The 25,766-nt window shown below is 46.8% G+C and overlaps 1 long non-coding RNA gene across 2 annotated transcripts in view; it reads left to right on the forward strand.

Annotated features, from left to right (window-relative positions):
• The first annotated feature begins 930 nt into the window (after positions 1–930).
• The window catches only part of LOC144761787 (uncharacterized), a 124,801-nt gene continuing 99,965 nt past the window's right edge, over positions 931–25,766 (forward strand). For both annotated transcript variants that reach the window (XR_013595895.1, XR_013595894.1), the window contains exon 1: positions 931–1,017. This is a non-coding gene — a long non-coding RNA (uncharacterized LOC144761787). The remainder of the gene's footprint in view (positions 1,018–25,766) is intronic.

Raw genomic sequence — 25,766 nt, forward strand, 5'->3', positions numbered from 1 at the left:
GGTCAAGAGTGTGGCCTGCTGAATGTGTGGGACCCCTGACCCACTGGGTCAGATTCAGGCCTAGCAGAGAGTCTAAAAGATTCTTAGCACGTAAGCAGCTGCTTACATCAACATGAAGGTTAAAATCACCCAATACGGTGAAATGGGGATGTTTAAGTGATAGATCTGCAATCGCCGGTAACAGAGAGGCCATGGCGGATGGAGGGGTTCCGGGAGGGTTATATACAAGGACACCCGAAAATATGGCAGAGGAGGCGTCTAAAATGGAGAAGTATAGGGCCTCAATGGAACCTACATTGGGAATTTTCCTGGTAGTGATCGTCAAGTGAGATAGGAGAATAATAGCAATTCCACCACCAACCTTCGAGCCTTCACAGTTAATGCCTGTTAGTCGATAGCCCGGGGGAATAGCCAGGTTGATGTCTGGATTAGAAAAATCCTTAATCCACGTTTCTGTAAGGAAGAGTAGATCCCAGGCCTTCGACGAGAGCAACAGCCATATATCACTAAATTGACACGGCAAGGAGCGACAGTTCAATAGGCTAGCCGTGTAGGTTCTGATAGGTATGGAAGGAGTAGGGACATTTGCTAGTAAACCTGGGCGACTTTTTTTATGGCGGTAAAGGAAAAAGTACAGTTGTTACATTTGAAATGGGGGACACAGCGCGCCGCAAGATTGCACCGTACCGGAGGAGTACAGGCCCCCTTGTTCATCGCCATAAGCTGAGATCTGGACCAGGCTCGCATCTGAATGGAGTGGCAACTGGCAGCGTGCCTGGCCCTAGGCGCGGACGGGCGCAGACGGGCTTGCCTTTGGCGCGCCTTCGGTGTGTCATCGGCGCGCCCGCTGCGCGCGTCGTGAATACCATGGGCTTAAGAAGCCTAGCCCGCCAACCCCTGACTCCAGACTCCTCCCACGAACCCGGAAGTGAGGGAGATCACACAAAAACGCCCCCGCTACCCTCCACATCAATCGGGCAGCGCCTGCGGTAGAACGGGGTAGGAGGAATAGGACAGGTAGGCAAAGTACAATTTTAAAATATTCGTGCACAATACAGTGTCATTTAAAATAGCTGACAGACCTAGATCGTCTGTCTGCACCTAAAAGCGGCTCAAACAGTCCAGCAGCTAGCGCACAATCACCCCTCGAGGCAGCGCGCGCTCATACCCCACCAGAGCTGTCTCCAGCTCCCTCGCACATACACACTGTCTCCTGATCCACACATGGTGTGCCTCTCCTTTCTCGGGCTCCGGTGGCAAACTATGCCTGCTCTTCGGACACGAATCTGCCCTACCATGCTCCCTCGTGCAGGTCTTTTCACACGTGCTGAACGCTTCCTTTGTGCACTGGCCCGTCTCTTGCTCTGCTTCCTCGCGCAGGGAGGAAGCAGACTTTTCACACACACAGACCTGTCTTCTGCTTTTTTTTAACCACCAAGAGAGCCTGTCTCCACCACCCTCACACATAGCGCATGTCCCTTCACACGGACACGTCTCCTGTCTCCAACAAGCTGCGCCTTCAGCTTACACACAGAGTGCTCCCCTCTGGGCAGGCTTTAGGGCAGTAAGACGGGACTCTGCTCCATAAACTTGTCCCTGCCCCACACTCTGCCCCGAACCTGCCCAAGATGTGCGTCCCCCTAGGATCTGTGGTCTGCGGCTAACACAAACCCGCACACCACCCTTGCGCCTTGCAATTATTCCTGTCCCATTCATGCGCTCTGTATCATCCTTCACCAACTCCAGTCCTGCGATATGCCATTCATTCAACCCCAGTCCAGCATCAATCTGTCGTAGTACTTAACTGTCCCAATCATTTACTGTTGCAGCCCTGCCTAGTACCACCACATCCTCCTTCCCAGGACCTGCACTCTACCCCAGTCTTTGCTGCCCAGCATCCCATCCTGCTCGCTACCCTCAGCCTGGGATCTGTCCCTCTTCCCCCACAGTGCCCAGTCTCTTCCCTCGCCTCTAACCTACTCTGCCCCATCAGTCACGATTCCCCAATCTCAGTCTGTCCACAGTGCTGCCCCAGCCCTGCCCTCTGACGTCAGCCCTTTACTCTGTCCCTAAGCAAGCCGCCCCTCCTTCTTATCCTTGGCTCTGACCACAGTCCCAGACAGCCCTTCACGCTGCCCCAAACACGCCCCTGCTGTTACGCCTTCACTCTCTCTTGCCCACTCTCTGGCAATAACTGGCCAAAACCTGCCCCCTGTCGTCAGTCCTTCAATCTGCCCCCAACCCTCCCCTACCGATACGCCTTCACTCACCCGTGTCAGTGCTTTCCTCTGCCCACAGTCAGTACTTGGCGACGGTCCGTTTTGGCCCCTGTCCTGCCCAAGAATATTTATTGCATTTTGGGTTGGTGCAGCTGTTACCAAAGGTCCCCGGAATTTGAAGGCTGGATTATCTAAAGACATAACTAACCGGCTGTTTTTTTCTCACTTCAGCTATCACTATTACCACTAAATATCTCGGCCCTGGGTAACCATTGGGTGAAACGTGTGCTGAATTTTTGGGTGGAATTTAACAACTGGATTTTGCAATAGGTGGGATATACTGCTCTCGCCAGCTGGGCATTTCCTGGAAGTGCTCCTAGGGTGACCGCCCACTGCCCCCTGGTCCCCTTTACCCACAAAAAAGTTGGTTTTACCAATAAAAGACCTCTCTCAAGTCTTTAGACCCGAGTTTATTTTTGACAAACCACTTCAATCTGCGCAGTTTTGATTTCAAAGTGGGTCGGTGAATTGCCTCCTTGTGGGAGCGGCACTGCGCTGAGGCAGTTTTCGTGTTTTCTCGGTGCCTTTAGAAGCGGAATAAAGGTCTGGTAAACGCATTGGAGTGTTTTGCACAAGCACCTTTTACATTACACAAGGTCCGATCCAGCATATATTTTGTATGTGTATATTTATTTACTTAGGCTGGAAAGTGCATTGCTAAACACTTATAAGGTCCCAAAGACCACTGTAAATCAAAAACATAGGTAACAAATACATTTCTAACAACATAAAATCACAACAGATCACATACATACACTCAATAATGTTATGTTATGTTATGTGCTCTTATAGAGCGCATGGCTACCCATGGGCGTCCGCAGAAATTTTTCCAGGGGGGGCAAAATGTTAACGTCATCACCATCCTCCGACATGATATGTGCCAGGTAGGGTGGAGGAAACACTGGGGCGCAGGAGGGGCCATGGGGGGCAGAAAGCAGGCCGCATATGATCTCATACACCATAGGGTTGTTGTGCCACAGCCATCTTTCTTTTGTGGCACCCCAAAATCCATACCCACCCTGGTCTCTAAAATTACCCCTTAGCACCCCAAAACCCATACCCACTCTGAACCCTAAACTTACCCATGTTCCCCCAAAACTCATTCCCGCCCTGAACCCTAAAATTCCCCCCATGGAACCCATAACCCATACCCACCCTGACCCCTAAAATTGTTCCCCTAGCACCCCAAAACCCATACCCACCCTGAACCCTAAAATTACCCCTAGCACCCGAAAACCCATACCTACCCTGAACACAAAAATGACCCCTGCTCCCCCAAAACTCATTACCACCCTGAACCCTAAAATTACTGCCTAGCACCCCAAAACCCATACCCACCTGAACCCTTAAATTACCCCTGCCCGCCCAAAACTCATTCCCACCCTGTACCCTAAAATTACCCCCTGGCACCTCAAAACCCATACCCAACCCTGAACTGTAAAATTACCCCTGCCCCCCCAAAACTCATACCCGCCCTGAAACCTAAAATTACCCCCTGGCACCCCAAAACTCATTACCAACCTGAACCCTAAAATTAACCCCCTGGTACTCCAAAACCCATACCCACCCTGAACCCTAAAATGACCCCCTAGCACCCCAAAACCCATACCCACCCTGAACCCTTAAATCACCCCTGCCCCCAAAACTCATACCAGCCCTGAACCCTAACATTTCCCCCTTGGCACCCATAACACATACCCACCCTGACCCCTAAAATTGTTCCCCTAGCACCCCAAAACCCATACCCACCCTGAACCCTAAAATTACCCCTAGCACCCGAAAACCCATACCTACCCTGAACCCTAAAATTACCCCTGCCCCCCAAAACTCATACCCGCCCTGAAACGTAAAATTAAACCCTGGCACCCCAAAACTCATTACCACCCTGAAACTTAAAATTACCCACTGGCAACCCAACACCCATTCCCGCCCTGAACCCTAAAATTACCCCCTGGCCTCTTAAAACCCATACATTACCTGAACCCTAAAATTACCCCCTAGCACCCCAACACCCATACCCACTCTGAACCCTAAAATTACCTCGTGGCATCCCAAATCCCATACCCACCATGAACCATAAAATGACCCAGACACTTCAAAACCCATACCCACCCTGAACCCTAAAATTATCCCTGGCACCCAAAAACCCATACCCACCCTGAACCCTAAAATTACCTCACTGGCACCCCAAAAGCTGAACATTACGGGGCAGATTTTCAAGCCCCTTGTGACACTTTTGCATCACTTTTAACATAGGAAAAGTGACGCAAAAGTGGCACAAGGGGCTTGTAAATCTGCCCCTACAAGCTTACACTACATTTGCATATTCAGAGGGGACTGTCCTCCTTGACGTTTCCATCCATGTAAGTCTACCACACCGTTCACTTAGAGTAACCTAGATATGCAGCCAGTAGTCAATGCTGGTGATGCTGTAGAATGCATTAAAGTTACTGGAACTTACTTAAAAACTGCTGCCTGCTCTTCTAATACTATTTGGTGGAGTCGGGCTGATCAGCAGCACTGTCGTCCTGGCATCTAGCCCCCCCCTGAAGGTCTCACTGTGTAGATAGATGTGGGTCAAATGTCTCCTGGTTTTTCCTTGCCTGGGCCTCCTCTGCTTCTTTGTCGGTGCCCTTAGATGCAAAAAGAGACAGATCCATGGCCCTTTTCACCATTCATCTGGTGAGCAGCGCCATGGATGTGTATTCCATACAAGTGCACAGACAGCAGGGGGAAAGGGTTGGCAGTTCAGGTGACTCTTTTACTTTGTAAAGTAATTCCTGCTGGCGTCATAGCCAGGGTTTGCTGTCTGTGCACTTGTATGGAATACACATCTTTACAAGTGCACAGACAGCAAACCCTGGGCTATGACGCCAGCAAAAAAATCCTATACAAAAGTAAAGTGTCACCTGCCCTGGCCGTCCCTTACCCCCTGCTGTGCACATCTTCCTACTCCCACCCCATGATGAGGCAGCTAGAAGTTCGGCTGAGACTTCCTGGGCACACACACAGCAGCACTGATTACTTCACAGGTGTTTAAAAGACTATTTACTTGTTAATGAGGCTTTGTTGTGTTTTCACCCCTTCTTGGAGTTGGCATGAGGTTTAAAAGAGGAGGTGAACGAGGGATTGAAGACGCCGCGTGGTGATATGGATTGGTGTTTGGATTGGATGGAAGAGATAAGCAAGTTCCTCTGGGGAGGCCCGTAATGACTTGCTTGAGTGCCTTAATGACTTGCTTCGTTGCTTGGTGCCGTTAGAGCTTTGGCTCACAGTAGGGGGTATTTTAATTCTCTGGTTACTCCCTTGGTACAAACTCTCTCTTATAGGGCAGTACAACGCTGCTTTGTTTACATTTGATCATTTAACGCTCACACGTTAACTTAGTAACAAACTGTGAGGCACTAGTAACACTAGTAACAATGAGGCGTTGCCAGTAGTCCCTGACTCCGGTGGTTTCAGTGACAATGGCAGTACTTCATACAGGGATTGCTTAGTTACCCCTTGAAGCAAGGAGGTAATCGGTAATTCAGTGAGTTCGCAGCAGTACCTGGCTCTAGTAGTGTTAGTGACCGTGTCAGTACTTGTCACTTTGATTCCCTTGGTACCCCTGAGATGCAGAGGCCCTGAAGAGCTGGTCTGACTGAGGCCTCTGCTGTTTTCTGGGACTGTGGCCCTGTCTGAGCTCAGGGTGTAATTCCAGCAGAGGTGGGAGGGCGGTGCAGTGAGTGTCTGTTTAGTCAAATTTGCAGCAGACACCAGTGCTTTAACGCTGCCCTGCTGGGTCAGGGTTGTGAAGGGATCTGACTCAGTCCTGGTGAGTGGCGGTGCAGGGACATAGTTGGTCCTGCAGACAAGTGACCAACGCATTGTCTCACATCTTGTCGCATTTAGGGCCAGATGTAGGTAATTTTAATTTACCACCTCTTAAATACCGATTCATACCGAATCGGTATTTAAGAGGTGGTAAAATAGAGGGGGGGAGATGTAGGTATTTCAGATTCGGTAAATACCGAATCGTTAAGATTCGGTATTTACCGATTCTGTAAATACCGATTCGGTATTGCCCATTGATTCCTATGGGCCTTGCAGCCCATAGGAATCAATGGGCAATACCGATTCTGTAATTACAGAATCGATAAATACAGATTTTAGCAAGGGTGCAGGGGGTGTCACTTTGGCACCCCAAAAATAGGCATGTGCGCCATGTGGCACACAGACATGCCCTAAGGGCATGTCTGTGTGTCACATGGCACAGGTGTGCATGCACACATGTGCATGCACACCTGGATTCGGTATTTTACCACCCAATTGGATTGGGTGGTAAAATACCGATTCTTAAAGCCCTGTGGAACTCTGACATGTGCCAGCTACATCTGCATTTACAGAATCGGTATTTTACCGAGTCTGTATTTACCGATTCGGTAATTTTACTGAATCGGTAAATACAGAAACGGTAAAATACCGATTCTGTAAATGCATGCCCTACATCTCAAAATCCAATTACCGGTCGGTAACGGCCGAATTCGGCCGTTACCGACCGGTAATTGGCCACCTACATCTGGCCCTTAGGGTGTTAACTGAGTGACTGACCAAGGCACCAGGTTGGGAAAAGTCCATCTCAACCCTGCCCTGCTGCAAAACCTTACACTGCCCTGTAAGTACATGTCTAGCTGAAGCAACAGGCCACTTTGTTTACTGAATCACTCATCCCCAGTGGGGCATCAATCTTGCCATGGATGTGGGGGGCGGGCTGTCACTCATCGTTTTCTCAACCACAGCCTCGCCTCTCTGGTGAAAGTGTTACCCAGATGAAAGTTGGGTGGTCGTAGTGACACTTTGTACCAATTATGCCTGTGGATAAATTAGCCTAGTGGCAGCCCAGCCACCTTTCATGGTTTAGGCCACAGAACAAGGGGTCTGGCGGTGAGCACTGGCATGGGGGCAAGCTGGCACTGGTGCCAAATACACTCGTCGGGTGTGTTGGGCTGAGAAGTAGTCTGTCAGCCTCTTGGAGACTTCACTACTACAGGCGCTATACTTTAAGGTTCGCGTTTCATTGGCCCTTGAAGACTTACAGGTTGGGTGGTTCCTGCTGGGATTCTACCCCGTGCACTGCATCCGCTCAAGAACCAGTGCAGTGGTGCTTGGGAATGTCCTGAGCTATCTAACCAGACACAATAATGCATGTAAAACAGCAATCCTTATTGAAAGCTGGCCAGGCAGACGCTACAGATAAACTCTTCTGGAAAAGAGCTCGGAAAAGCCCCCCACGCAACACTTCCAAGAGCAGTAACATATAAATCCTTTTCTGTCTTTGCTCGTGAAAGGCTACCCCATGGCAGAGGGCAGTGTATGCCTAAGAAAAGCAGTGCTTTAAGCTCCACTAGAACATGCAGTTCACTCTCCAAACACACAGAAAGAGCAAGTGTGATGATTCTCTCATGCACCTCTCTACATTGGCCACCTGACCCCAGAGTCACACGTGTAGACATTAATTTATTAACCCTGGCCTGCCGATCTACCCACATCCGTAGGCATCCACAGTGGGGGCAAGGAGGGGCACTCCAGGGGGGGGGCAAGCGCCCCTCCTTGCCCCCCCTGCGGACGCCCATGTGGCTACCCCAGCAACGGGGCGTCCCAACGCTTACGGACAAACCAGAAGCTAGTGCGGAAGAGACAGCTAGATGGATGAAAACAGCCAGGTTTTTATAATTTTTCGAAACTGCAGGCGATTTGGAGTGGCCCGAGCTTTAGGGGGAATAGAATTCCAAAGCTTAGGGGCTAGGTACCTGAAGGAGCGGCCACCGGCTCTGCTCCTCCAAATCCTGACAGTACAGGCCAGAGAGAGGTCCGCTGAGCGAAGTGCACGCGCGGGAGTATAGAAAGAGCACAGTCCCTGCAGAGTTTGGGGGCCAGCATTATACAGGATTTTGTGGGTGAGGCAGAGGGTCTTGAATTGAATGCGTTGCTGTATTGGGAGCCAATGTAGTCGCCGAAGAAGGGGAGACGTATGGCAAGTTTTGGGTAGAGCAAACAGAACGCGGGTAGCAGCGTTCTGTGCTCTTTGCATTCTGTTTATTGCAGTCTTGTTCGAGCCCAGCAGAAGAACATTGCAATAGTCCAGGTGGGACAAAACTAACGCCTGGACTATAATCTGGAGGGTGGAGGGCTAAAAAAAAAAATAAAAATGGGTCTAAGAAAGCGGAGACGCCCGTAGCAGGTACCTGCCACCTTTTTGGCATGAGACTCCAGATTGAGTGAGTTGTCAAGCAGCACCCCCAGATTTTTTACTAACTCCTTAGGTTTTGGGGCTGGTCCCAACGCAGGAGGCCACCACTGCTCGTTCCAGGTCTGCCTGCCATTGCCCACCAGAAGTACCTCTGTTTTAAAGGCATTTAACTGAAGGCAGTTGTTAGTTAACCACCTTGAAATCGCCAGAATGTCTTCCTGGAATCTGGTTTGGTCCACCACACTGTTATTAGAAAAGTTGAAAATAAGTTGTGTGTCGTCCGCATATGATGTTAGTTGGATCTTACGTTCCCGGGCCATCAAGGCCAGGGGGCGGACGTACATATTAAACAGTGTGGGACTGAGCGCAGACCCCTGAGGCACCCCACATTCAAGAGGGAACTTGCTGGACGAGTACGGCGGGGCGTGCACCTGGAAGGAGCGGTCCGATAGAAATGACGCAAACCAGTCCAGGGCCGTTTCCCTGACTCCGATCTCCCACAGTCTCTCAAGTAGTATCTTGTGGGAGACCGTGTCAAAAGCTGCACTCAAATCCAGCAGGACCAAAATAGAGGTTGCGCCCAGATCCAGGGATGCCCTTAGATGTTCTGTGACTGTTAGCAGGGCCGACTCCGTACTGTATTTAGCACGGAAGCCATTCTGGGACTCGTCAAGAATCCCATTGGACTCCAAATAGGCAGTCAGAGTGGAGTTGACATGTGCTTCCGCCATTTTCGCAAGATAGGGAAGCAGCGAAATAGGTCGGAAACTTTCAGGCCTTAAGGGATCCAATGTAGGTTTCTTCAGGAGGGGTAATACTTTGGCATGTTTCCAGGATTTAGGAACGGCAGCTTGCTGAAAAGATCGATTAATCAGTTTGCGGCCTTCCTGCAGGCCTTCCTGCAATAATACATAGCTATAATACAATACCATTAGCAAAGCAAATGGCTTTAACTTAAAAGCGAGACCTATTGCATTTCCAATGCTTGTTATTCTGATGAGCCAGTCAGGAGAGTGAGTACACATTTTTTCTTCATTACGTCAGAGTCTAAAAAAGGGTTGTTTAGGCGCTGTAAGACTTGTAGAAAGTCCAGACTTTATTCTGAGAATACACATAAATAATGCCTCTACTGTCTTAACGCAGAGCATAAGCCCAGAGAATGCAAGTACTGTCGTACTTTTTTCTCAAAAACCCTGAAGGACCGCGAGGGTAGGCTGCTTCTCTGGCTGCAAGGAAGAAAGCAGCAAAGTATTCTGATAAGCCCCATACCTCCTCCAAGAAGAGAAATGAAGATGGATTTTCGTCATCTCTTAAGGATCCCAATAAGTCCAGGTCGCATAGTAAGGAGAGAGTTGAGGAGAAAGGAGGTAAAAAGAGCCAGTCTAGTCCCTCCTCATCACGTCAGAGGTCCTGTTCTGCCCCTCCATCGATGCCTCTATCGCCTCCCAGAGATTCTTTAACCGACAGAAAATGCCCGTCGATGAAGAAATTACCGTCTACGATTTCCGGCTCTTCTCCTATGCGTGTTCCGTCGACTGTTTCGTCGGCGAAACCTACTTCGACGGTTAAGACGGCGGCCGCGTCGACGACCTCGGTGATGGTATCTCTGCCATCGACCACGGTTAGCCATCTCCGTCTCTGACAGTTTCACTGTCTCGGCTCAACAGGTTCGTTCACAGCCGACAGCTATCCTTTCATCGAGGATCCCGTCGCCGAGGGTGAAGATTGGTCTGCTTTTGAAACTGGCACCGTCCCTGATGCAGGATTTTTCAAAGGTTTGTCCTCTGCCCGCCTCCTAGATTTTTAGGAGTCTGAATATGATGGACCCTTCGGTCCTTCTTACAGTACTTCGCAACTCCAAGTGAAATGCCAGGACTCGGAGGATAAAGAGATGATGGAGGATCCATCCACTTATCTGGAAAGAGATTATTCTTTTTTGGATAGGGAACGTCCCACTTCTCATCATTTGGACGCTTTTCAAGAACACTATCTTATGAGAAGCAAGAAGAACAATCTCAAGAACCCTTTATCAATGACCCCATGTCATTGATGTCTGGCCACCGGCTAATGCTCCGCAACTACTATTAAAGATTTCCGGAAGCAAATTCTGCTCCTCCTACACCTCCCTCTCAGGAAGTCACCACTCCAGTAATGAGGGTGCTACCTCAGCTGCAGAAGAGCAACACTAACAACTCCTGCTCAGGTTCTTGTTTAAAGTCAAGATGATGACCAGCAGTTGGAGGAAGGGGAATTACGTTTGGGCCAGAATATCCACGACGAGTGGGATGACTATGCTATCCCCACTCCACCTTCTCCTTCTCCTTCACCCTCAGCTGACTCTCCACCTGCAGATATCGTCTGGTTTTATGATCTGCTAGAGCGCACCTCAAACGGAGTGTTTTTTTATGATTTTAAGCCTACTACACAACATTCCTCTTGTTACATCCACATTGTGGACTTCTTGAGGCAAGAAGGCTTGAAATGAATGAAAACGCCAGCTTCTATTCCTGCTGTAGTACCAAAGTTGGACAAGAAGTACAAGGCACCTGAAGACTCCAGAGTGCCTGATCGGGCATCCCTGGCCTGATTCGATCATTATGCAGGCAGCTCATAGGAGGTCGAAGAATCCTTCCTCGATGTGCTCGACTCCCCCTGACAAGGAAGGGTGCCCTTTGGATAACATAAAAAGGTTTCTGCTAAGGACTTCTCATCACCATCCCCTTATTCTCAAGGAGGAGGTCCGGTTGCTCTTAACTAAGCAGACAAGCGAAGAAGTCCCGCCCGATCAACACAATCGGGGGTTCTATTCCCACTTCTTTTTGATAACAATAAAGACTGGAAAATGGAGCAGATAATGGACATAAGATCACTGAACAAATTCATCAAATTCCAACCTTTCAGAATGTTATCGCTCCAGGAAATTCTGCTTCTAATGGATACAGGAGATTTTGTCTTCACTGGATCTTCTGGACGCATATTTTCACTTTCCCATTCACCCAAAACATCATCAATTTCTGAGGTTTGAGGTGGCAGGGTAACATTTCCAATTTAGAGTTCTTCCTTTCGGGCTGAAATCGACTCCAACAGTCTTCATCAAGTTCTTGGCTCTGGTGGCGGCCTTTCCACGGCTACCCGGTCATCAAGTATTCCCTTATCTAGACGACTGGTTGGTCAAGGCCCCATCGCTTAAAGCCTTCCAAGAGATTGACAGACGCCTTTGTCCAACCCTTTCATTCCCTGGGACTCGGAATCAACTGGGAGAATTCCTCCCTGGATCCCTCCAGGTCAATAGTGTTTCTAGGAGCAACTCTGGACACTACACTCTCGAAAGCCTTACCCACGAAAGAAAGAATCCTACAACTGCAAAAGACAGTGAAGGGTCTGTCTGCAAAAAAGTGTGTTTCAGTGAGGACACCAAGTCACATTAGCATACAATGGAACTCACACCTCACTCATATATGAACTGTTAAGAATGCCAAAGAGTAGTATATAAATGTTTTATTCACCATGTGAATACATAAAAAAGCCCTGTTTTAAATCTGGCAAAATATATTAAACTAATAAGCAAACAATCAAACAATATAGCACAAAATATTAAAAATGATTTACTTTATGGGGTGCGACTCGCGGCTTGAGGTGGGTCGGGACTTTGACCCTAGGAGATCCGAGGAGCCGTTCTTCCCCCTGGGGACTGCTTGCTGCTGTCTGCCCCTGTTTTCTTCCTGCCTACGGGGATTCGGCGGGTGCGGCGGCCGGGGTCTGCGAGTACCAGCATTCCCTGACCACCCACAGCTGGTACTCTTCCCCTGCCGGCCCCGCCTACCTGCCTGCCTGTTGTAAATACCTCTTGCCGCCCCCGCTCCGCGGGTGCGACTCGCGGCTTGAGGTGGGTCGGGACTTTGACCCTAGGAGATCCGAGGAGCCGTTCTTCCCCCTGGGGACTGCTTGCTGCTGTCTGCCCCTGTTTTCTTCCTGCCTACGGGGATTCGGCGGGTGCGGCGGCCGGGGACTGCGAGTACCAGCATTCCCTGACCACCCACAGCTGGTACTCTTCCCCTGCCGGCCCCGCCTACCTGCCTAATACATACACTCCCTGTTTCCATCCCGCGGGACGCACGCGGGACGAAGCGCGGGGCTAAGCCCGGGCAAAGGGCGGGCCCTCTGTGGCCCTCAGAGGCACGAGGAGGCCGGGACGGGCTACCCCATTTGGCTGTTACGAACTTGGAGGTACTGTATTTGTTTATACCGATTCTGACATTTCATTGTTCTCATATCATGTCCATCTGGGAGGAGTTGAACGCCCTGTGTGGCACGAACTACGCCCAGAATGTATCTACTCCCCTTATAATGGACAGAGATACCGATGAGGCAAATGACATTGATATTCTGAACACTGACAAAATGTGCACTAGTCCTTCACCACAACCCTCCGATTTACCATTAATAATTTTCCCAACTGAGGCGATGAACAAAACACCTGACCCAGTCTCACCACCTCAATTGACCCTACTGGCACAGATTGAACTTTTGTTAACAACCGCACTATCACCTTTGATTACTAAAATCAATGAGCTGGGAGACAGGCTGACTAGTATTGAAAATAAATTATCCAGAAATCCTATCGCCGCTGAAACAACTGCTGCACCCATTCACTCTATTCTCCCCTGCAATAAAGAAAACTTCAAACCCACGATACCTATGGAAGCTCAAATCCCTGAACCCCTCATCTCTCCACCCAATCCAAGAGGCCGGAACACTATTTCTAACTCCGTACCTGCACCACATAGACTACCCAGGTTTGCACATGAGCGCAGGAATTGGATCAATTTACCTCCAGAAGCTGCCCCTTACGTGACTGTTCTTTCTGGGGTCCCTGCACCTATTAAGGGCAAATTTGAATCCCATCAGGATTTGTTAAATAAAACCATCTCCTGGCTAAAACAACACAGACCATTGCCACCTGCTTTAGATGGCGGAATTTTGAGGGTCAGGAGGGTGGGGTGGCTTGGTACATCGACCAAAGACATCCTTGGCGACCTTATTTTAATTAAATTCAAAGCTACGAATATTGTCCCCTATTTGCGATCCTCCCAAACCAAAGAGGGAGATGGTCCCATTCGCATATGGAACTTGCACGATTTTTATCCCGATCCCCGACCCTACCCGTCCCTAAGGCAAGCGGCATGGAACTATAATTATTGGTAAAAGGGGATGCCATGAACTGTGTGCTACCAACAATTACCCTTTCCCCCATTTCTGATAGCTTTTTGTGACTAGAAATAGATACTGAATCCTGATGGAAATTAGTTTTAAAAATTGTGTAAACATGTACTGTGGTTTTATGGCGGATTAATTGCAATGTCTTTTAATATTTTGTATGTACACTTTTATGATTTCAATTTGAAGTCGAAATAAAGTTATTACTTGACTTGATTTACTTTATAAAGCACATCAAGAGGATGACTGTTTCACAATTCAACATTATGATCAATCAACATTTCATACACAATTAAAAACATATCAAATATATATGAACATTTCATTTAAGAGCATCATAAAGAAACAACATGACAAATGAATACAAAATGACCAAAGGCAACGCGTTTCGGTGGTAGTAACTGGTCCAAACCACCTTCAGGCTTTCTTTTAAAAATGTGTCCAAGGATCCTAACATCGTTTTATAAGAATGTGGATTTGAAGACAGGGAAACTTCACTCTATATCTCCTCCTGCTAGTACCAACCAGACCTTATGGTAACGGACTAGTTGCCTATACGGGAATCTCACACAATAAAACTGGACAATGTAAACACTTGGTGGTCACACAAATGATCCTACTCAAGTGTTCATCCAGGTGGAGTGTTAAATTAAAAAAAAAACGTAGATTGGACAAGAGACACCTCCGCGGGGTTGTCCTTAATTCTTTTATTAAAACCACAGAACTCTTCAACCTAGCGCTTGGACGCCCTCGGGCAGCAGTCGCGCTCTACAAAACCCCTTTCATTCATTCATTCATATACTCAAAAGGCCGCCAGGCACCTCTTCCCTTCAGTTTTCAACTGTATCTTAATACTGAGAGGTTGAAATCGGGATATAAGAGTCTCCAATAATGCGTGCACGTAGCATCACCTTTTTCAAATGCGGGGTCAGTGAGGACATACAAATCAATGCTAGGGATGATGTCATCGTGTATCCAGCTGATTCCAAATTGCAGCTTAAGGATGAGGCCTCTCCAGGAAGATCTCAATGCTCAATGGAGGCAATCTCAAGGCTCATTCGAGGACGTCCTATCAATCACTAAAAGGATGGGCTCACCAATGTCCTGACGGACGGTCAAAGACAATCTTTCACAAAGTCTCTTTCCACATGAAAAAAACAAGGTTGGTCATGACATCAGAGGCTTCCATGGACGGATAGGGGGCTCAGCTGCAAGGATTTCAGGTCCACGGAAAATGGTCTGTTCAGGAAGCTCAGTGTCACATACATTTCTTGGAACTCAAAGCGGTCTTTCTGGGTCTTCAAGCATTCCTGCCAAAAATCAGGAGATCATTGATCCTGATCCGTACGGACACCACCACCACCATGTTTTATCTGTTAAAGCAGGAACGGACAAGATCTCAGACACTCTCAACCTGGCTCAACAGATTTGGGAATGGCTGATAGCCAACGACATATTGATTCAGGTTCAGCATGTGCCAGGAGTCCAGAACGATTTGGCAGATTCACTCAGCAGAGACACAACACAGTGTCACGAGTGGGTACTAGACAATGAGCAGTTGCAAAAGGTTTTTCACTGCTGGTGATTTCCAACCCTAGATCTGTTGGCTACATCGCTCAACAAAAAATGCAGATCCTTCGTCAGCAGGTTCCCTCAACCAGGTTCTCTGGGAAGTGGCTTCCACTTCTCATGGGAGGGTGCTTTTCCTATGCATTCCCTCAGTTTCCTCTCATTCCAAAAGTTCTCGAAAAGATCAAACTGGAACCTTGCCGTGTCATTCTAATAGCCCCGGCGTGGACGGGGCAATACTGGTTCACAGAGTTGTTTCGCCTATCAAGGTGTTTCCAGTCCAGAAAAGTCACGTAGTGTAGAAAATTCAGTTTTTATTTCTTTTTAAAACACAATGCCCCACAGCCGACGCGTGTTTTGTTTTGGGCTTCCTCAAGGCTGTAAATCATATACAAAGAGACATTCTATAATCTTTATGTCCAGGACATTACCCATCTGACATGTCCGACATTTTCCATATGTGTCTATAAATTACCACATCAACCAATGTAGGGTATGTGATCATGCTGACCACCATACACTTATGTGAAAAAAAGTCATGCATGTTTAAAACGCTTGCTCAACAGCCACCTTTATGCCAGTTACAAGGCAAACAGAAAAAGATGGGACAGTCACCAATGTGATACTACCACTAAATGCGAACACATTAAAAAATTGACTCATACACCCCATGTGTCACGACAGAGAGACTCCCTTATTACGAAACCACACCTGTAGCGTGCAGAAAGATACCATCTAAAACACCATTGAAGGAAAATTGCTTATCCTGCTCACCTTGTTTGCAATGTATAGAACACTATATTCATCTAGGTATAGGCTTGCCAGTGTACGAAGTTCTATGAAAAAAAATCATAAATATGTACTTGGAACATTCCAATTTGTCACTAACACCTCTTTTCTCAACCTAGAGATGAATAATATTGGCAAGGCACATTTAAGAATCTCACCTTTACATAAGATTCTTCATATGTAGTCAAAAAGTTCTGCACGAATCAATGAATAGTAGTCCAGTCCTCTGTGTTTTCGACAATCGTGGAGCCATGATAAGTTCCATCTGTTATACAAATAATTCCAAAGAGGCCCATAAGTATTCACCCCTTTATCTTGTACCAATGGGATATTACATTTTCGAGTCTGGGGATTTCTAAAAAAAATATACCCCCAATATTATTAACCCCCTTAGTATACAGCATGGAATAAGATTTTTCCTTAATATAGGGGACTAGTTTATGCCCTAGTTTCTCATATTTCTCACAGTTGGTTTCAGTAAGAGCAATCTATTAGGACTTTAATGGGCACCATTAAATATGATTGAAAACCTTGCCTCTACTCGTTCTGTAAGAATTGTAATTCTTAATAGGCGTTTTCCTCATTGCAGGCAAAAGAAACCACTATCCCATATCTAATTGCTTATATTCCTTCATAATGTAAGTACATCATCTATTTCATGTTGATAATATATATGAATCAACATGTTACTTCATGCCCATCTTTGCTGTTCATAAAGCGCTCTTTTCCCCTGTTGTTGTACATTAGGATTAGTCCACCTGCTAGTTACTAACCCGGGCACTACTACTTGTCATAGTTCGACTCAGCAATATCAAAAGACCTTTTTAAAAAACTTGCACTAAACCGGCGAAATTTAAACGAGCTTTCCCATAGCGCTCTCAGCTTCATCCAATAATGTGCCATGACATTCTCGCAACTCTGCATACCACAAATTTTCCCTGTTTCTACTCAACAATATTTATACTTCTTTTGTAAAGTTTTGTTGCTCTATATTAGTGAAATTAAAAAGAGCCATAGCGTATTGCTCACGACCCGACTAACAGCACCCCAGGACGCCTTTCGCCACTCACCATTCAAACTCGCACCCCTTTACGTCTCCATACGCAGATTCATTACGAGTTGCCACTTCCATTGTTAATCACGTGTATTTTTTGTTTTGATAGCTGTTTTCAGATATTGTCTTTTAGCATTCATATGCATTATTGTGAGTTCATGTTAAATGATTATTTTTTGGGTCGCATGGTGGGATGGTTCACCTTCCCGCTGCCTTCGGCCTTTTGCTTTTGTAAGTACTGCTTGCTATTCTGATTAAGACATGTGAATCTATAAAAGATACAATACTGGAGAAAAAACAAGATACTTACCTGTACACTGTGGTTCTCCAGTATTGATATATTTTATAGATTCACATGCGACCCTCCCTTCTCCCCTCTTCAGGTTCACCTTCCATACCTTATTACCTAGGGGGCTCGCGCTCGAAATCTGAGGGTATGGTGGCCCTGCAGAGGAAGGAAATCTGATTGCCTGGAGTTTGGATGTTTTATAACTATGGTTATGGGTTACTAAAGTTGATGAGTTCTTATGGACTTTTCAATGTTAAGCTTAAATACTGCTTTTTTACTGTTACCGTGGGACTCCCACCTTGACAACAGGGAAGATTTAAGCATGTGAATCTGTAAAAGATATCAATAATGGAGAACCACACTGTACAGGTAGGTAACTTATTTTTAACCTGCAATATCCATCAGTATCTATCCCAACTATAAACACTGTAGAACGTGTCAAAGTACCATTTACAATGCACAGATAATGTCCTGTAAAAAAGTATGACAGTATATCCAAATCAAATTATTGGCAAAAGAATCTCGAACATTAGATTAAGGTTGGTCTGTAAACTACCTTAGTCAACATGTAAAATGGCCATGGCTGTATGATCAAACATTATCGTACCACCCATCTAATTAGCACAATGTATGTATCCCCGTACTGAGTATGTAAACTAACCCGGTCATCATGTAAGATGCCCAAGACTTGATATGGTCCCACTACTAACTCTTGTACTCGGACTGTGCCGTCACAAAACTCTCTTCGATGATATGCTATCACTAGAATTATTATAACTTGTGTTTTATATGTATGTTGATGTGCTATCACTAGAACAATTGTAATCTGTGTTTAATTTGAGTGTTGATGTTCATTTACAAATCTTTGGGCCATACCAGAACTAAGCTCTACAGCGGTTCTATTATGGTAAGTATTGCCCCCTGGGTTTTAATTTGACTACGTTGTTGCCACCTGGTTGTTTCTCGCTCTTCCACCTACATTTAGACTCTTACCCCCTTCTTTCCACCCCTCATTTCTCCCTTATCTTCTTATTGCCTCGCTCAATAATATTCACCCACCCCACCTTATTCCTGCTTCAATTCCTTCTCCCCGCTACCTCTTCCCCAATTTTCATATAACTTCCTAATTACGTGCAGGCTTCTTAAGCTGTTATTCTCTCCCCATATATTTTTGTCATCTATATATACCCTGACACCCTCTCTACTCTCCCTCTAACACCCCTAACACCTCCAACATTTCTCCCCCTCTGGTTAATACCACCCACTTACAACTTACCGTCCCTCTCTCTCGTGATTCTCCCCTATGGTTCCCATCTCCCCTGTCGCCTATTTCTCATCTGTCTTGTCCCACCCCCTCCTATCTTTCCAACTCAATCCCACTTCTCACGACCTATCATGTTCCCCACATATCCCATCCACACACCCCAAGATCCTGCCCTCTCCAGACATGGTCCCAATTCCTGGAACATCATATACCCATCCAATCTGTCCAAAAATGCCAAGAAAAGCTTTAAACATAAATTATTGACTCATCACCCTGTAACTCTCATAGTTGATACCTACCATAGCCTCACCTCTCCTATAAAAACCAACCTTATTTTCTATTCCAAAAACAAATGGAAAAGCATCTTCCTAAATCCAGCAATATCTCATATGGTTTCAAATTATCTACCTCCCCATCCCCATCCCTTCTCTGAAAAATTGACATCTCCATTTTCAAAACCGGTAACATTCTCATCCAAGCAACCAAACTACACCTCAACTTCTTTGACTGGCACGTCAGTTTCCTGGCTGCCCACCTATCCAAACCTGCCCCAACCCCTCTTCCCCCCAATTATCGGACACCATCATGATTCCCCCCCCCTCCAGCGCTGAGCCCATGCCCCCAAGGCTCCCGTAATGCGCACACCACCACCCAAACTCTCACCTTATCCAAAGACCGACACCCTCATAACCCATCTTTCCACCCAAACCCACTCTACTACTCCCGGACCCATTCACCCTGAACTTCCACCTTCACCCCCCCCTGCGCCTATAGCACCCTCTCTGAACTACACTCTCCCCCCCACGCAAGCTATTGGATTTAACTCCCAGTCCCTCCACCTAGTGCTTCCGACCCTTTCCCCCACACCCATCTCTCCAGCGCTGAATTTCTCTCCCCCCTCATAGTGCTGTAACTTCCCCCTCTATCCCTCTCTCCATCATAACTTCTCCTCCGACCTCTCGGCCTATGTTCATGATTGGCCCCATCTCCCTCACGTCCAACATCCCTAACTCTCCTCCAACTCCCCTCAGTGGCATCGCCCCCCCACCTCCACCACCCATCAGGCTATTATCGCTGGCCAACACTGAAATCCAGTTCTCCCCACCGTCCCCGTTGCCCGAGCCAACACCCAATCTTATTGCTCAGACGCTTTCTAACATTGAACTTAAGCTCTCAACCGTGCATACAGAACTTATAAGACTCAAAAAGGATTTTAACTCCCTGAACACAAAGACCCTCATCAATCATAATGACTCCACCTTCCTGTCCATCACTTACACCGCCCAAGTTAAACACTGGGAAACTACTCCTCGTCGCAACAGATCTTTTAGGCCTCGCTGCGCTAGGAAGGGCCTCTCTGCTTTTGTCATTACGGACTTATGCAACTCTTACCTACCCAAACCTCTGATCATTCCCTCCCTTATTCCTACATCCCAGTGATTTTGGGAACGAACAGAACCCCCTCCTCTCCCATCTCACCTAGACCCCCAGCTCAACTTACCCCCATACAGTCGTGCCCTACTACCAAAGCCAACCCTAAGCCCCTCTCATACGTGCTCGTTAACTGCTGTGCAGCTGTCCGACACAGAACGGGAATTTCTGAAACCATCGACATTGCCTTCCTTACAGAAACGTCGCTTAGGGACCACTCGACGGCCATCCTTGACCTACTGACCCACCCCCGGCTACTCTATCATCAGAAAAGACAGACCAGACAGAATAGGAGGTAGGTTAGCTAGTATCTATAAAAATGAACTTCAACTCTCTTGTGTTCAAAATTTTGAACACCTAACCTTTGAATATCGTGGCACTGAACTCACTACAGGGTTCTCCCACAATTCGCCTATATAACATCTACCACCCTCCGGGTGAACCTATACTCTTCGCAGAGGAACTATCTGACCTTCCCTCTCAATCCTCACTCTCCAACTTGAAAAATCTCTTCCTAGGAGATTTTAACATACTCTGGAACAATGTGACTGACCTCACAGTCAGCCATCATCAATCTCCTAGAGATCAATGTCCTGGCTCAACTATGCCACTCGCCCACCCACTCCAAAGGTGCCACTCTTGATACCATAATTTCCAACAATGACGGCCTCCCTCTCCAGCATCCTCCCCATTGACTAGTCTGACCATCACCTCATCATGTTCAAGATCAAATCCTCTCCTTTCCCCCTCCTATCAAAACCGTCAAATCCATGAAATGGACCAGAAATCTTAATCAAATCCCTCCTGGCGAACTTGAGTCTTAGCTCCAAGCTCAATTTCTTCTGACCGAGGTCGTAGACCACCTAGCCTCTCCCAAACTAAAAAAAACAAGAACCATTCCATCCAAAATGTGGTTTAGCTCTGACTTCAATGACGAAAGACGCGAACTTAGAATGACAGAACATGGAGGCAACACCCCTCCCCTGCACACCTTGCTTGCCTACGGGCCGCTAGGACTACTTATAAAAAACACATTTTCAAAGAAAAGGCCACTTTCTTCCAAACTCAACTAGACCGGGCCAAAAATAGACCAAGAAAACTATTTAACATTGTTCACAACCAAACATCCACAGCCCCCCTTAAACTGGCCACCTCAACTAATAGATGTGAAGAAATTAGAACAAACTTTTGACAGTGTACCCTTTAAAGGCCTAGCATCTGACCTGCTATAATGAATTATTATATATAGAATGGAAATCCCCCATCAATCGTGTGCACACTGTTAATGCACCCACTGCCACAGTGCAATCCAATACAGGATTATGACAACAATAAATCGCAAAGGTGCACCACTTAATAGTAATAGATGTAAAGAAATTGCCAACTTCTCTGAGAAAATCGCTAAAATTGATCAGACCTTCCATTTAACTCAGACCCCACCCAATCCACCATTAGCTGCTGACACTACATTAGACGATCCTTCCGTCTTGACTATTACCTCCTCCTCTCCCACTCTCCTTCACGCTACAACCCACCTATATTCCAGCATTCTCCTCTTGCAACTGAAAAACAATGCATCCTGGACTAACTTCCACCCCGTGACTGAGCTCGAAGTCTTTAACATGATCTCCAAACTTAAGCTGTCCTCTCTTACCAAAGATCCTCTCCCATCTAGCCTTAGCCAGAATCCTAACCACATTGTTGCCCCTTATTGGACCACGATCATCAACACCTCCCTCTCTACAGGTTGTGTCCCAAACTCCCTTAAACTTGGTCAAATCACACATATTCCTAAAAATCTTACATCTGACCCTAATGACCCGACCAATCTCCGCCCTATCTCAAATCTACCACTTCTCTCCAAAGCCCTTGAAAAATGTGTCTTGCTTCAATTGGATAATCACATTAACAACTTCAACTATCTGGACCCCTAACAATCCTTCTTCAGAAAAGGCAGCGGCACTGGAACCTCCATGCTAAAGATAGCTGATGACATCCATTCCGCCCTTGACAACAGTGAAACTTGCTTTCTCATTCTCCTTGACCTCTCAGCTGCCTTTGATACAGTCAACCACAATTACTTGCTCAACTCGCTCAAGACCTGCTTTGGCCTTAGTGGTCAGGTCCTTTTACCTCATTTCTCCATTACAGAACTCAACATATCAAAATTAACAACTGCCTATCTAAGCCCTCACCGGTAACCCTAGGTGTCCCTCAAGGCTCTATCTCTCCCCCTCTCTCTTTAACCTCTTCATGGAACCCCTTACCCTCGTTCTGAAACAGGCTGGAATCAACTATCACCTCTATGTGGATGACACCCAACTTTACTATAAGATTAGGTCCTACTCTGATGTACTCATCTTTACCAGACCCTGAACAAGATCCAATCCTGGTTCAACATCAATCATCTCAAACTTAACCCTAAGAAAACTGAAGTCATCCACTTCTCACCTAAAACAACCCCCCGCCCCATCCAATACTGGATCTCTTATCTCAATTCTCTCAACTGTTCTCTCTCTTTGTCCAACTCAGTGAAATCACTTGGTTTCATCATCGACAAAAACCTAACCCTTAACGAACACATAAACTCTCTCAAAACCTCACTCTCCGCCATCTGAAGAAAATCAAACCATTCATCCCACCTGAAGACTTCAAATGGGTTGTCCAATCACTGGTACTCTCCAAAATGGACTATGGTAATGCTATCCTCACAGGAACCCCCAAAGTTCACTTAGCCCCTCTCAGATCCGTGTTCGACCTGGCAGCCAGGGTCACCACTGACTATAAACATTTTGACCACATCTCCCGGCCCTGAAGGCCCTCAACTGGCTTCCTGTAGAAGGTAGATCCCCTTCAAGACAGCATGCATTACGCATAAAGCTTTACTCCAGAATACCCCACTGTACCTCACAAACAAACTAAAAAAAGCAGGCGGCTCTAGACCGATGAGGAGCACAAACACTTTCCTCCTCTTCCCCCCCCTTATTTAAAAAGAAAACCACTCAATCCCGCTCCTAAGGAAATGCGCCGAACATCTGAAATGCCCTCCCCAAGGAATTGTGTTGTAACCGATCCTACATCGGCTTTAAAAAAAACCCTCAAACTGCACCTTCTCAGCAAATACTGGGGCCCTTATTCCTTAATCTAGTATCTGACTCCTCACTCATCCTCCCCTGTTCTTACCCTCACCCACCCCACTTTCTTTCTCCCTCTGTCACTCCTGTGTAAATATATCTGCTATTGTTGTTTCTATGATTATAGACATCCGTGGAGCACCTTTTCAAGGATATAGCCCTCTGCTCATTTTAGTTTTGATTTAACTTTAACTTAAGCTTTTATACCCTTCTTTTGAACATTCCTTTCTTTGTCCTGTTGTATTGTAATCCTTGGGTTTTGGTATTTTTTTCACATGTAAAGTGCTGTGATACCCCCTGGTCTAGCCAGCACTATATAAAACCTTTCAACGGTTTCAAATTAATAAATAAGACTGAGTTCAAACATTATCGTGCTGAAAAACAAGCTAGTACAGCGTGTTTATCCCCTTACCGGATTTCCCCAATACCTCTATAAACGTACAAATGGTCAAAAATCACAAAGTATCCGCTAGCCCAATATTACAGGGTACGACCGGCTTGCCAGTCAGTCTGCTTCCTAAGTATACAAGCAACATGTCGGAGAGTACTCCGCACAGCAAGTTGTGGTGTTCACCGTGGGCGACATTTTTACCATCTTTTAAATAAAGGTTGATACAAATCACATGATATAAACCAACTACATGGTGGCCATCTTGTAATGTGGTTAAGACCCTAAGAAAATAGTTGCATAGGGGCCAAAAGCGGAATAATAAACATTCAAAATAACTCAGAAGGTGGGGAACGAAAGAAACAAAAATCATATTTTTGATATTACAACATGTATCTACACATAATTTCCAAAGCTAAAGAGATGTAATTCTATATCTCTCACTGCAACATTTAACAGCTCCAGAGACACGGTACCCTATCAGACCAATACCAACAATATTAAGTAATCTATCACTGGACACCCAGCACCTGCGATCAACTGAAGATTGACCCATTCCACTTAAAAACCATATGTGGGTTAATATTCGTTCAGTTGAACATAACTATTAAGCCTTCCATATTCTAAAAGGGCAAATCATTCATGCAACCGTTATCACACTATGGGCACTACCAACCTATATTAGTTCAGTTGAACGTAGCTAGAAAGCCTTTCATATTCTGTAAGGACAAATCATCCATGCTATTGGCACTACCAACCGCACCTGAAGTATCTCAAGTAAGGTCCCATACAATGCTTTAGTTACATAAAAAAAATTGTCCTGCTCATGTCCTTTAAAGCTAGGTGGGTCGCAAAAGTTTGTTCTTCTAAAAAGTGGGTTGTGGCTCAAAAATGTTTAGGAATGGGGGCACGGCCTAGCAGAGAATGGAGTAAGATATGTTGCGTCTTGTCTCCGGACCCCCATTACTCTTCCATCACCATCCTGGTACTCGGGCAGTATCCAAGCAGCGCAAACAGCGGCGGAGTAGCTGGACTGTCCCACAACACGCCTGGAGGGGCTATTACTCCCCAGCACAGCGGTTCTAGCAACAGCATCGCGGCCTTCCCTGTGCGGCCTGCCCAGGACAGCCTTCTTGTGACGGAGGGACTGAGACCTACCAGGCCACTATTGACAGCACAACACTGGCTGACTGGGGCCCACCAATACCTGGGAGCAGGGAACTGACTGCCCAAAGCTGCCTAAAGTCTGGCTTTCCCTCTGTACCCAACGGCGGCACAGGCCTCTCTCTCGCTCTCTCCCCCTCAAAACAGTTGAACTGCGCTAGTTACATGGCCTATAGTGCCATTTATACCCCCCCTACCCTGCACCAAGTGTTAGTGCTGGAAGGCGGCCCCACGAGAGGATTGTAACGCCTTTGAGGTGTTCCACCCAAAGCCCCCACCTAGATTTCTGTGTGGGGCACATCCTCCTGACTGACTGACTTGCTGTTTCCTGCAGACTGCTTTTCCTACTCTGGCCCATCGTCTCTTTGAGGCAGTAAGTACTTTTTCACCAGTGCTGGGGCTTGGCGTGCATATTTTGAGGCCTTCTCCCTGTCTTACGACACCATCTACGGAGGAACAGGTAGACCCCACTTGTAGAATTTTAGGTACCTCCCTTGTCCCTCACTCCACTTATCTTGTTTGACCCTGCTGACGCCCGAGGAGACAACCTAGATATGGGAAGGGGTGACATGGGCCCTCTGTGATCCTCCACATGACTCTTCAGCTGGGTTATTCTCTCTCTTTCCGGGACCCACTAGCCCCACTACAACTTCTGCCCTCCTTGGAACTGAACAGAGTCTCTGCTGTGGTATAAAACACGTCATACAGCGTCCCCTTTTGCAGCCGAGTGACAGAGCAGTCTCAAGCTGAACTGGCCTCTGTATCCCCAGCACCCCTGCACTCAGACATTATAGCTTATTTATAATTCACCAAAGACACCCCAATTGGGTCCACTAAAGGCAGCCCAGTAGCCTCCCTCTGGAGCAAACCCCCCATAGCAGATGTGGAGACAGCGGATCCTCCTACAACCATGGCGGCTGGGAGTGCGGCCCCAGTACGTATCTCACAGGGCTATA

This window comes from Lissotriton helveticus, chromosome 6 (genome assembly GCF_964261635.1).
Source record: "Lissotriton helveticus chromosome 6, aLisHel1.1, whole genome shotgun sequence".
In the NCBI taxonomy this organism is placed as follows: Eukaryota; Metazoa; Chordata; class Amphibia; order Caudata; family Salamandridae; genus Lissotriton; species Lissotriton helveticus.